This window comes from Corvus brachyrhynchos, unplaced genomic scaffold, assembly GCF_000691975.1.
Source record: "Corvus brachyrhynchos isolate BGI_N302 unplaced genomic scaffold, ASM69197v1 scaffold27, whole genome shotgun sequence".
In the NCBI taxonomy this organism is placed as follows: domain Eukaryota; kingdom Metazoa; phylum Chordata; class Aves; order Passeriformes; family Corvidae; genus Corvus; species Corvus brachyrhynchos.
In genome coordinates this window covers 2,423,531-2,436,642 of record NW_008239139.1, presented here as the reverse complement: position 1 = coordinate 2,436,642, position 13,112 = coordinate 2,423,531, and the positions used below count along the sequence as shown (strand labels likewise).

Here is a 13,112-nt window from a genome sequence, read left to right as displayed (position 1 = left end):
TTTTCCCCCTCATATAAATATATATGCATATGTCCTTTGTCAAACATAGCAATCTGAGTATTATTACCCTAGAAATTATATCAAGAACTATATAAAAAATCCATTTCCTTTACGCTCTCCTTGCAATTATGGTCCAACTGCTTTAATAAACAGAAAAATCATTCCTTCCACACATCATTACTATTGAAAAGATTAAAACAGTCTGGCTATCATAAAGAAAGAAAAATAGCAGCCCACACACAGAGGAGCGACTTCTACGTGTAACCATCCAACCCAAATTCCAGGACATGGCCCCTCCTTGGTAAGAAATGTCTCAGGATGCTGCTTCCTTCCCTCTGCCCAAGCAGCTCTGGAGGTGCTGAAGAAAGAGGAAGGAAAGGCAAAAATATGTAACTAAAAACCAGCCTGCAACCTGTCTGTAGCCCAGGAAAATCAATCAGTCTCTAAACTGATTTCCAAAACAAGAGAAGAGGCTGGGAAGGGCCAGTACTTCAACGTCTGAGCCATTCTTTGTTCAGCTTTGCCTGTGTTATTGCACATAAGAATGTGTTATGATTTGCACTGAGGAGTGTTAGTTTATTATCCCAAAAAATGTGCTGGACAGCTTCATCACACAGACAAGAGATTAATTTCACTGGTGCCTACTTTGTGTGAGGCAAGTTTTAAGAGAAGCCTATTGCTTCCTGTACTTTTGATGAAAGTACATTTAGGCTGTTTTCTCTTAACTTGGGTCTTATTTGATAAGTTCTGTGTCCTTATTGTAGCATTTAACTGCCCATAAAATTGTACTCAGGGAAGAGCTGTTACAAACATTGCATCGTAACCACCCCTGGATTGTTCAGTGCTCGGTACAGTGTGGTCACTTTCCTGATTGAGGCCTCAGTGCTCTATTGCCGTGCAAATTATGTTAGAATGAAAATAGGAAATGGGAGAAGTGTTTCTCATTGATTATGAAGTTGAAGCTGTTTTATAAACAATACAGGATAGTTTACCTTGTGACTCACGCAGCTGTACAATTCAATAACACCTATCTTATCCATAATGCTATAATCAAGTCCCGCTGTTTTTCTTGAGGCTGCTGCATCTTTGTGTGCATCCACATTGCAGTGGAAACACTCATTTGCTAAAATAACCCTAGGTGTGTCATCCAGAGCTATGTCCTTGGCAATCTCATGTTACTGTTGAAAGCTCTGAGTCTCTTCTGGCTGTCTTTGATTTCGCTCTGTGTGTCCCTTAGGACAACTTCCAGGGAGGTTGCTGGCAAACCAGCTCCAGCTGCACTATCCAGACACCCCAGGCTGCACACAGAGGGCTCTTCACCTCTGCACATTGGACCTTTGCTGGCCCAAGTGAAAGCCACACAAGCCCCACTTGTCAGGAACTCTGCGTTGTCCCTTTTTCTCTTCTTCACTTCTTAAAAGCAGCAAGATAGTGTAAAGAGATGGAATTTTTCTTCTGACCTCTTTTGGATATCAAGGCCAGCCCTCATATCCTCAGGGAATAGACAAGCATGTGGGCTGAACATGCTGCTTGACACAATTTGTCTTAACAAAAACACTTGACTTATAAAAGTAAACACTTGCAAGAAACTGTGCCAGCTATAATTCCATCACTCCACTGGCCCTATTAAGCACTTTAATAAAAAAAATTGTCTCCCATTACTGCACAGAGCTCTGTTTTTATAGCTTATGCTACTGTCCCAGTGTAGTCACAAAACCTGCCGTGTTAGGAAATCCAGCTCTCACTGCCTTGGGATAGGCGAGGCCAAGTTAGACTAGGCCAAGTTAGGCTAGGCTGGAAGGGAAGTCGCAAGGCCACTTGATTGAGTTTGTAGCTTCTTTTGACTTGGAGCTTTGAGGGCTTCTCTTTTCAGCATGTTGGTAACTTGACACCTTTTTCTGTATTTAGAATGGTTTTGGGAAATGAAGATGTGCCACAAAGCTTAAGCTGGAGGCTTGGGTCCTCTGATTAAGCATCAGATTTGTTTACTCCCTTTTGATGGCAAAGTCTCTTATTGTGGGTGAGGTTGCCTATGTCAGAAAGGATTTGGTTTAAATTTTATATCCCAGGGTAAATAGCAATTACTTCAGAGACAATAACTACACAAAGCTGTGTTTTCATCACTCTGCAAGTGTAATTATGCCAGACTGATATGAGAAACAGGCACAAGAATTGGATCATTCAGAATTTAAGCTGATTGTTCGTCACTGAAATGGTGAAAAGCACCACTGATTATGATAAAAGATGTTCAATATTCGTACTTCCAGAGGAGGGAAAAATATTTTCCACTGAGCTATTTCTGGGACAATGGTAATTTTTCCATCAATAATGCTTTGAATAATACTTCTATACAGTTCTTTGTGTTAAAGTTGTTTAAATATCTTACCTTATATTTCTATATGAAAATTTGTTAACTTTTAAAATAGAGCTTACACGCTGAATTTCCTGGGTCTAAGGAGAATGACAACAATAATGCAATGATTTATTTCTCAGCTCTTGGGTACCAGCCTACACATTCAGCTCTAAATTAAATGTTCTTCCTTTATTTTTTAAATATAAAATGTTCATATTTTAGCAACCAGAAAAACTCCATTAGGTAAGACTACACGGCATAAAGGAGGTCAAAAGAGTCCATATTCCAGAGAATTCTGTGCTTTAAAAACTTCACTGCTCCTACTGTAGTTCTACCTTATGCAACCAAATACCAGTTACATGAAAAATTGTGATAACATTGCAAAAGCTGCCAGAGCTCTGAGATGAGCTTTTGTACCAATAACAATGAACAACACTGACAATGAGCAACACTATTTTTTTTTTCTGTTAGAGAAAAAAGAGCAACTCAGCACAGCTAACTTTGGAAAGAACAAGCTGCCACTGTGCTCATCTTGGAGCAATTTAAAGGTGTGTATGAGTTAGATGCCTGAAGTGGCCACCTAAAAACACAGACTAGACAAGAATAAGGGAATAAAGGTAGGTATTTATTTGAAAGGTCCTCAAAGGTACCCCCTGGGGAGCCAGAGGCTATTGCCGAGATGGACACCAAGATGGACGACAGGTCACGAGTTCTTCACACTTTTATAGGCTTGGTTCATTTGCATATCAGGGTTAATTCTCCAATTAAAGCTTCAGTTTAATGATATAATTTCCCCAAGCTTGCCCCCCTTTAGAAGCTTTTGGTTTATACTTTTTGGGCCTGGGATGGTCTGGGTGTTCTTGGAGAGCAGGCCCAGAGAGGCTTTGTTATGTCTACCTAGCACGGGAGAGCAGAAATTAACAGGCTACAAGGAACTTCAGAGTTACACACTAGGCAGTACAGGATTTGAAAAACATAAAAGGTAAAACCTAAGGCATCAAGTTCACTCTGCCCTGGTCTAGGAGAAACAGGAAAGAAGTTTATGAGCCTTGTTTCTTAGGGTCTGCCTGAAGTTGTTCCACCTAGAAGACAGAGGGGAGATGTGGTCTGAAAGGTCACCAATAGCAGAGGAATGACCTGTAGAGGGATGGTGAAGTTTTGTTATGGAGAAATCTCGGCATATCAGCGAATGATTCACTATTAAACTGATGTTGTCTTACCTTCAGCCTCTGCAAGAGCTGAGAACAGGGCAGAATGCCTCTGGAAATGGTAACTCATCAGCATGCCTAACACCTGGAATGGTTGCCTGTCACCTGGAAATTTTTCTGTTTAAATCTATGGACTTTGAGTGAAAACTTCCAAGATATTTCCAAGACTCTCCCTCTGAATTTCCCTCCATCAATGTCCATAGGACAGGTTTTCCCTGCCTTTCTGATGTTCCACTGGTCTGACATGCACTTTGTCGGACCCTGAGCCCTGCTAGAAACTTGAGGTGATAAGAAAAAAACCCCAAAACAATAAAAGAAGCATTAAAACAACAGAGTATTGAACTCCTTTTTAAAACTCTTTGACATGCAGAGGCCTCCCATTTTATATCTAACTCACAGGATAAATTCTGCAGAAATCCAGAGGCTTCATCCCAGAGTAGTCCAGAGTAGTCCAGCACAGACTTAGCACAGAACGTCACTGCATGCACACAGCTGTATGGATTTTTCTGCAGCTGCTCACTCCAGCAGACTGGGTTTGTTGACTGCAGAGCAGGATGGGCAAATTGCTGGGCTGAAATGTGTGCCTGAGATATGAATTAGCATCTCCTGACTACTCGTCTGCAAGGAGCAGGTATTGTCACTAACAGCGAGATATCACTTCGGTCTTCATGGACTTCACCCTTTGTACTAGAGGGAGTTTGCTCAGGCAGGCTTGGAAATGGCAAGTGCAATAAGGCAGTACTCTTTCACCTCCCAAAAGTAAGAAAGAGAGAAAGAAAGGGTTATGGTTGTGCATTCTTCCCTTCTAATTTAAGCCCATTTTGCGAAATTACCATAACGCCTTGGATATGCTGGGCTGCATCTGCTAATTGTTCTCAATTCTACTGCCTTTAAGCAACTGTGCCTTGGTCTGTGGCTCATCTGTTGTACCTTTGTTAGCAGTCTTTCTGGTTCTGTGGCACAATTCATACCTACATCAGCCTATTCACAATTTTCTCTGTGTTTCTCAGTGCTGCTACTTTCATCTTTTGTTATACTGATACAGTAATGATTGCTGCATTTCAAAGTCCTGTGCACTCTTTCTTTTCTGTCAGTCAGACTATCATTCAATTTTTAGGTAGGACAGTAGCAGAGATTAAAATCCAATTATTTTTAAAGATCACTGACAGAGCCAAGCTGTATCCTATCTCCTTTTGGAAGCAGAAGCATGAAGATTATACAACTAAATACTCCAGAAACACACAGAAGAAAAATCTTTCTTTGCTTTTGTGCTCCTTTTGTATGACTTCTCTCTTTCCCGCAGATTAATAACCTAAGTAGACACCCAAAAAATCTCAGCTCCATGACATAGGAAGATCCTCATCAGCACCAACTGAGACCTCATTGAGGCTATTCATTCTCACTTGGGGCTTTGTAGAGAGACATCGCTCTCAGATCTCCTTGTCTTTGTGAACAGCAACGTGTCAGGTAACTCACATTTGATTTTCCCACTGTTACTTTGCTGCAGGCCCTAGCCCAGCTTCCTCCTCTGCTGGTGCTTTCCTGGCAGTTCACAGGTTTGTCTCCATCAGCACAGAGCTGTACATTACAGTCAGGCCAAGATGGACAGCTCTGAGTAATTGTTTCACAGCACTCTTAAATAATTTCAAATCATGTGAAATGATGAAAAGTAATTTCAAACCATGACAGACTTTTTTGGTTTTCTGCAAGTAGACTACCTAGCAAATTTTCCTGTAGGAGTGTTTCTAGTCTCAACAGAGGATGTCTCCAGCACCCGAGAGCATCGAGAGCACCCGTCTGTTCTCAGTGTCTGGATTTGCAAAAGACTTTCTGGGAAGCAGGTCAGAAACTGCCAAAATAATCTGTGCTTTCCAAAATCATGCACCAAGCTGTTTATGCTAGAGAGCAATCAAGCCATCAGCTGGTGGTAGATGGCCTCCCAAATTCCTGAACTGCTGTTTTAGACAGTGCTCCCAGGCACTGTGTTTGCTTCCCACTCTCTTCCCCTTGTTTTTCTTCCCTGGAGGCTTCTGCTGACTCCAAAAGAGCAAATGTCTTGTGTGCAGAAACAACATGCTTGTTTCATGGAAACTATGTCCATGCTGAAGATAATACTCAATGATTTTGCCAGATCAAGACCAAAATACTGAACACCTTCAAGATCGTCATTGTCCTTGTATAATCCATATGATTGCTGATTAAATCAAGGGTATATTGCAATTATAACAAAGGTTAAAATCTCTGATTTTTGCACAAGGAAACGTGGGAGCTGAACAAGTATATAATAAGCAATGAGGAGTCAGGAATTTCCCTTGGGACTAAGTGCTCAGTTCTAAGAATATCCTTGAAAATTCTGACTTTCAGTTCCAGATTATACATCTCCAAGAAGTGTAAGTGCTGCCTGTCAACACCACAGAGCCAGCAGAAATCCTGTTTTCCCTCCTATCCTATTACTCAGCACAGGGTTAGTCATAACTGCCCAAAATAAATGTAACTTTATAAGACCTTCACTATGCCTTGCTATCCATCTCTCTGGATTATTTAATTATTTCCTTTTCTACCTTACTTGTTCTTCTTTCTGTTTACTGATTTTAAGGGAGTGTCTAGAGCTACAAGTTCATGTAAATTTAAAAAAAAATAAAACACTTCAGGCTCTTCTCTTACGTTTTTAAGTGAATCAGGAAATGCACAGTTATCAAATCTAAAACAATTATCGGAAGCAAAAATCCTTACCAAGACAAAAACCCCCACCCAATTCAAACACTGCATATTATCTCTTGCTAACATCACCATTAATAATCTTTGACCATATTGGCAGAGGAAAGTAAATGGTAAAAACTCTCATCAAAGGACCAGAAGATGAAAAATAAAATCCTGGAGGTTAAACCTTGACTTTTCAGGAAGGATGTCAAAGGCAAACTGCAGTAGCTGGTCTCTTTGCTCTACTGTGTGCTCTGCAAGAGAGCACAATGCCTGACTTCAACTCCATTTCAAAACAAAAAAGACATTGTTATTTCTGTGGAATTTAAAAGACATTTCTTTTACCATAAGAAATATAAGAATGTATTTCTTTTTATATGCAGTTTTGTATGCTCAAAATTACCATGAAAGAGAAATATGTGGGTTTTTTACCATTGTTAGTAATGAAACTTAAAGGTGTTCATTGGACACAGAACTGACATGAGTTTCACAAATGAGAAATTTGCAGGCAGGACATTGACAGATTTTCATATCCCACCTTACAGCAGCAGAGAGAGATAAATTGCTTCATTATCCTGGATATTTCTAATATTAAAAAGCAGAAAAAGCAATAATTTCAAAGCCTGGAGCAACTTTGCCTTTTTCAGCACATGAGATGTTCTCCCTTCCATAAGACTTTCACCGTGGTTTCTGTAATATTGCTAAAGTTTCCCCACTGGGACAGCACAAGTCTGGATTAGCATTTGGGCTGAGGTCTAGATTACTACATTAGGGATGTTTCAGTGCAAAGGATTTGCTGCTACACCAACCCCTTTTTTTTTCTTTCTTTTTGACTGGCTTGGTTGTAGAAATTTAACTTGAAAAAAACCCAACCAAACAAAAACCAACAGCTGGAATATATTCTTGAATATGTAAATTTAATTTAGTTTCACTCCAATCCTAGTCAGAGCAGCTCTCAGAGTGAGGATCTGATGGGAACAATAAGAAGCTGTAGGGGAATGCATATTCCTCAGTCTACAGAGGGACAGAGAAATCGGAAATGTGTACTCTTTAAAGGTAAAACCCACAGAGAGGAGCATTGCCATTTACATTACTGAGGTGCCCTTTAGTTGAGATCCAAATTTATCTTACTGAATTACCATCTTTAGGCAATGTATTCTCTCTGCAGGTTGGAAAGTGCTGTTTTGTATGCCCAATATAATGTTGTTCATTTATTAATATTCATGACAATGTCAAAAAGGGATGGCACTGTTATTTTTTGACACAATTTTAGTCTTCTTCCTGTCATAGTTGGAGTCATACTGGAAAAATTGAGGTGGCACCTGGGTGTGGTTTGTTTTACTCAGTATCCAAATGCCAAATAATAAACTTTGTGTGATATCAACTTTAGGCAGCTCAACTCAGCACAACTGGCTTTTGCAAAAGGTTCTTGAAGCTTCATATCAACACATTTTCCTTCCAGATAAACATAACATTAATGATATCTAGCAACTATCAGTGATGCAGCGTAGTGCTCTAAACATGGATCAGTATTTCAGTGCTGCAGCGACTTTGGATTTGCCTCTGAGGTGATATTGTGACAGTGTGGAACCAGAGCTCTTCCCAGAGCTCCTGTGCTGTCAAGTGGCTACCCATCCACTGCATCCATTCATCTTTTGCTACAGCATTGCCCAAGTGTGCCTACAAATAATTTGTCTGAGTGAATGGTGCCTGCTCTGGAAAAATCAGATAAAATGAGGTTATGCAGTGAGGTCTTCCCAGTTGTAAAATGAAGTCATTAATTTAGTCACCACATTAGATGATATTTTGCACTCTCTGAAATCAAGTTTCTTACCATTTTCTGTCTCAAATGTATTTAATTTAGTACTCTGGATGCTCTACCAAGTTGACAATGCCAATGCATCATTCATGCTTCATGAGCTTCACTTGGGACTGCTTTATTTCCCCAGCTTAGTTGTTTCACTAAGTGCCTTTCTAGTTGCTTCATTAAGTGACTTTCAGATCTCAGCATGGACCTAATTCTCTACCCTGCAAACTGGCCTGAGGTCAAGAAGCTGATCACTCTTTCATGTTTAAGCATTTTGTCTCTAAAGTTCTATCACAAAGAGATTTCCTCATTCTGTTATTAAAAGCAGCAACCTGATCTGGAGGTTGGCTCCCACCAGCTGCAGGGAAATTACCAGGTCCAAAGTCATAGACTTAAGTGATGGCTGCAAGAACTGAAGCCCCTGTATCCAGCCCCACAGTGTTGGATGAAACCCCACAAACCTCTGCTTGGCATCTCTGAGTTGATATAATGAAGTTTTATTATTTGGCATTTGGATACTGAGTAAAACAAGCAAAAAAGTGTCTCGTTATCCTTCCCCACCCTGACAATAATAACCTTGCTCAGGAGGAAGCTTGCTTGTGCTTGAGACACAGGAGACAAAATCTTGCAATCCCATTCATTCTTTTATCTCTCCATGACTTGAATACACTAAAATGCCAAGTGATTAAAATGAGGAGTATGAAGGAAAGATTGTTTAAGGTGACTGAAAAATTATCAACCCCCAACAACTTCTCTTAAATTCTGTCTTAGAAATGGCATCTTATCCTCTCCACAGCCGCAGTTCTCCAGAGCTTGCTGGGAAAAATCATGTAGTAGCAAAAAGGTAACTGAAGCCTTGCAACAGAAGACTGAAACAAAGAGAGACATGGAATTACTCTGATAATTTAGCCATCCAAATACTTAAGACTAAAATACCAACAGGAAAATTCTATAAACCCCTGAGAAAACACAAGTGGTGAGATAGAAGATGACAATTTAGCATGATCAAGGATTAGACTGTTCCCTGGAGCAATCAATGAAGGCCAGAACTTCCCTGTTCTATTGGCTCCCGCCTTACTGGCAGACTTGTGAGGGTGAGAAAGGGATGTTGCATCACTCTTAGGCTGCTCAATGATTATCATTCACCTCAAAAAAATATTCAGGGGGTTGTAGAGTGGTGGCATATAGGTGCCAGAGACTATGAAAACCTGAACTGCCCCCATCATCTTGTCATGTGGCATTGTGCACAATCAGTTGGTGCCTTGGGTGATGCCTTCCAAATTTGTCCTTCAGTAGTGAAGGGCTTGAACAGAAAAGCTCTTCAACATTCCTTCCCTTGGTTTGGCTCAAAAGGTCTTTTTGTATCTCATTCACACACTGCTTTCCGTTGCCTATGGACAGGCTAGACTGGGAATCACTCCTTCCATTCTGGAGGAACTGCTGGTATTTTATCATTTTTTGAAATAACGTCTTGGAAAGCTGACATATTTTGTTTTAACATTTTTTGACTGAAATGAACAATGTTGATGTTCCCAAATTAGAATGTTTGTCTTGCTGAACTCAGTTGAAGTTCCATTTGAAGTCAATTCAAAATGAGCATACCTCTGCCAGTGGTGCAGCAGGCTCCTGGCTTGCCACTTGCTTTGGGATGAAGCTGCAGTGACCTAGGGGAAGTTCAGGGTGGGATAAAGGAGCTTGGCCTGTAATGGAGCATGAGAAATAAGTCATGTGAATTTTGACATAATAAGATTTGAAGGGTTCAAGTAGAACATATTTCTGAATAGGTGATTATGTCCTGCAGTCATTCTGTCTCACAGAAAGGATGTACTGGCATGACAGGGCACAAGAACGGGACATTCCTACCCAGAGAGGAGCAGTGCTGAGTCTCTAACACTGAAAGTGGTTGTGGCAGGTCAGCATGAGTTTTATTTCAAAAGCAATCCACAGCAAACTTTAAGGAAGAGAACACAAGTTCATGGTGTGCAAGAAAAAAAGAAAAGCACCAATCCTGAGCCTGCTTTTCAGTGTCTGTTATTAGGTCTGAGGGCAAAAAACCAGCTTGCAGACAACAGGAGAGTGGCTGACTAGATATCTGCTTCTCCCAGGTCCTTCTCCTTCAGCTTCTGAACAAATTGACTCAACATACTCAGGCACTGGGTAGGGTACTAAAATATTAACTCCCTCTTTCTTGCTCTCCTTCCCCTAAAGGTAATTCCTTCTCACTTGATGTAATTTTCTCTTTTTCCAGGGAAAATTATTCTTTATTGAGACTAAAGGAGGGGAAAGGTGGAATAAAGTGTTAATGTGACTAGAGGGGTTGGGGGATGTAACAGCTCACTTTCTTGAATACTGATGCTATTGTGGGTTCTGTATTTTCTGTGACAGGGCTACTCAGCATGCATGACTTTGGTTAATAACTTGTCCAAATCAGTGTCAAAGACTCAGTACCCTGAGTATGAAATACTCTATTTTTCTCCCATTCCAAATGGAAAAACAGTGTCTGAGATTTCTTGTAGATATTTTCATGCCACTTGCATGACATTTTGAAAGCGTAATTTTTGAGATTTTGAAAACCAGGTAGCCAGGGATTTCACACTGTGAAATTTCTTCCTTGATCCCAACCCCTAGGACATCTAAGGTGTTTAGCACCCAGTCCAAAAGTTTACCTATAATGATACGTCAAAAAATTTGCTCATGGAGTGGTTCAGAGCATTTACCCAGAGAGAAACTACTCCTATTGGATGCTTCATAACAGAAACCAAAAGTAATTTCAAATCTGTTTTTGCTTAAAGTAGAGAATACCTCAGAAAAAGATTTCCAATTCTGTCACCACACTGTTCATGGGTGATTGTTAAAAACCCTGGATTCCAGCACTTTCCTGTACAGATTGTAACTACTTTGTCAGAAAGCCTGAAGTATGTCAAGTGCATCATCACAGATGGGAAATAAGGGATAACTGATGGCACAATTTGCTCCAAAAAAAAAAAATCCCACCCCACCCACCCAAGAAAAAAACCCCCAAAACAACCAAAAAACCCCCCAATAGCAACAACAAACACTAAAAAACCAAACCAACCAGAAAACAGCTTCAAATTTTCTAGACATCTTTTGCTGAGAAACACACTGGTCATTGCTCTCCCTGTGCTCAGCACAGAGCTCAAAGCATTCACCTCATTGAACACCAGAAATGGTTTGTCCTTTACCTTCAAGATGAAGTGGACATCAAGCTAAAAAAGGGCATTTCCCGAAATCAAGAATCACCTAGTGAAGTTCAAGGCTGTGGGAAGCCCACCTTGTCATGGCGTGGACACAGGTCCTCTGAGGACTTGGAAAAGAAACAATGAGAGGAGGACAAGAAGTTGAGAGAGAAGGCAAAATTCTCCAAGATAACTAGTCAGGGTAAATCAACTAATTCTGAGCAAAATAAAGCACCTGAGCTCTACAGAGTATGTCAATTCCTTGTATTACTGTCAGAGCAGAAAGCATTCCATGTTTCAGCATGCACTGTTCATAAGAAAGTTGTGCCATCTTGTGGGAAAATGTGGAAAATATCAAACCATACCTTCACATACATTATGCAAAATGAAGGACGGGTGCCTCCATGATCAGATATTTGAGGGAATATTCAAATATTACCATGCAAAGGTCACTATGCAAGGGGAAGTCTCCAGCCTGAGCACTGAAGGACATAAACCTTCAAAACTTCCTGATCTAAAGACTTATGTGGGCTTTGTACTTCTAAGACTGAGAAGACAAACTCAACCAGGTAATTTATTACTGAAAAGTGCCAGTCTGGGAGACTTTTCCCAGCCAGCTGTGAACTTCCACAGCAGGCTAATTCTTACCCAAAATAAATCAGCATAGCCCAGCTAACTCATACCATCCTAATATGGAACCTTTTTAAGAAAAGAATACACAGGTTGATCAGGAGAGACAGCAATGAAAATTAAGGCAAAAGAAGAATATCAGAACTGGCAGAAGAAAAGTTGTATCATCACAGCATCGGTGTCTGCGATTCTTGGCCAAGAGCAAGCCCACGAGACTTCATATCCCAGAGAATCCTGTCATACTAGGAGTAAAAATGAAACCTAGATAATAGCAACAAATGTCTTGGTCAGAGTTCAAACGCTCTACAGCTAATCCTTGGATTATTTATACAGTTTGGAACAGTGATGCTTTTCAAATAGACATTTGGACATGAATATTACTGGACTGCTGCTGCTCAGGAATCCTGCTGCAAGAGGCATCTTGGGAGAGAAAAGAGAGAAAAGGGACTTGAATCTGTGGGGCCAGGGCACAGTGGCAGAGAAGAAAGGTGGGGGAAGCTGCCCACTCTCTTAGAAAAGAACAGGTAGTACAAACCTCTGGCAGAAGAGGGCTGTGCTGTATCCTTTCCCTCTCCAGGAGAGCAAGTGCTTGGAGTGCTTTCCCACTGTTCTAGCCTGCCCCTGGCCCTGATGTTGTGGGGAGAGCTCAAAGCCTCCTCTTAGCCCCTCTGCTCACAGCTGCTTCAATAATTGTAGCACACTGCTTCTAGAGGATGAAGTTAATGAGCTCTGTACAGCCCAGGCTGCTCAAGCTGCTCAAGCTTCACAGCTGGGCTTGCCCTTTGACAGGAAAAAGTGCCAGATGTGTCTTATTAGCTGCACTGCTTTCCCACAGCCATTTCAATAAGGCAAAATAGGAAAGAAATTCTTGAATGCAAAAGAAGAAAACAAACAAGAACACAGGTCAGGACAAGATGTGTTGCCATAAAATCATATTTGGGACACACATGCTTTAAATCTAAAAGCAACTGAGAGATGCTAGACAGTGGAAGGAGAAAGGATATTAAAAAATAAAAAAAAGACTGTCGGAAGTCTTAATAAGCAACAAAAAAGGATGTCTGAAAACTTATGGGTTTTTGCTGCTTGGAAAGCTTCCCTTTTTCTTAACAGTCCCTTGAGATATAAGTGTTCAATAGCAGGGAGAAAATTTTTAGTCTGGTTTGTTATTTTTACAGTAAGAATAAGGACAGTACAAAATAAGGTCAAACATCAAAACA

At 40.6% G+C, this 13,112-nt stretch overlaps 1 long non-coding RNA gene across 1 annotated transcript in view; it reads right to left on the bottom strand.

Annotated features, from left to right (window-relative positions):
- The window catches only part of LOC108448100, a 35,302-nt gene extending 22,725 nt beyond the window's left edge, over positions 1-12,577 (bottom strand). The window contains exons 1-2 of the long non-coding RNA XR_001863889.1: positions 12,431-12,577; positions 9,671-9,768 (exon numbers count right to left, since the gene is read on the bottom strand). This is a non-coding gene — a long non-coding RNA (uncharacterized LOC108448100). The remainder of the gene's footprint in view (positions 1-9,670; positions 9,769-12,430) is intronic.
- Positions 12,578-13,112: the final 535 nt, after the last annotated feature.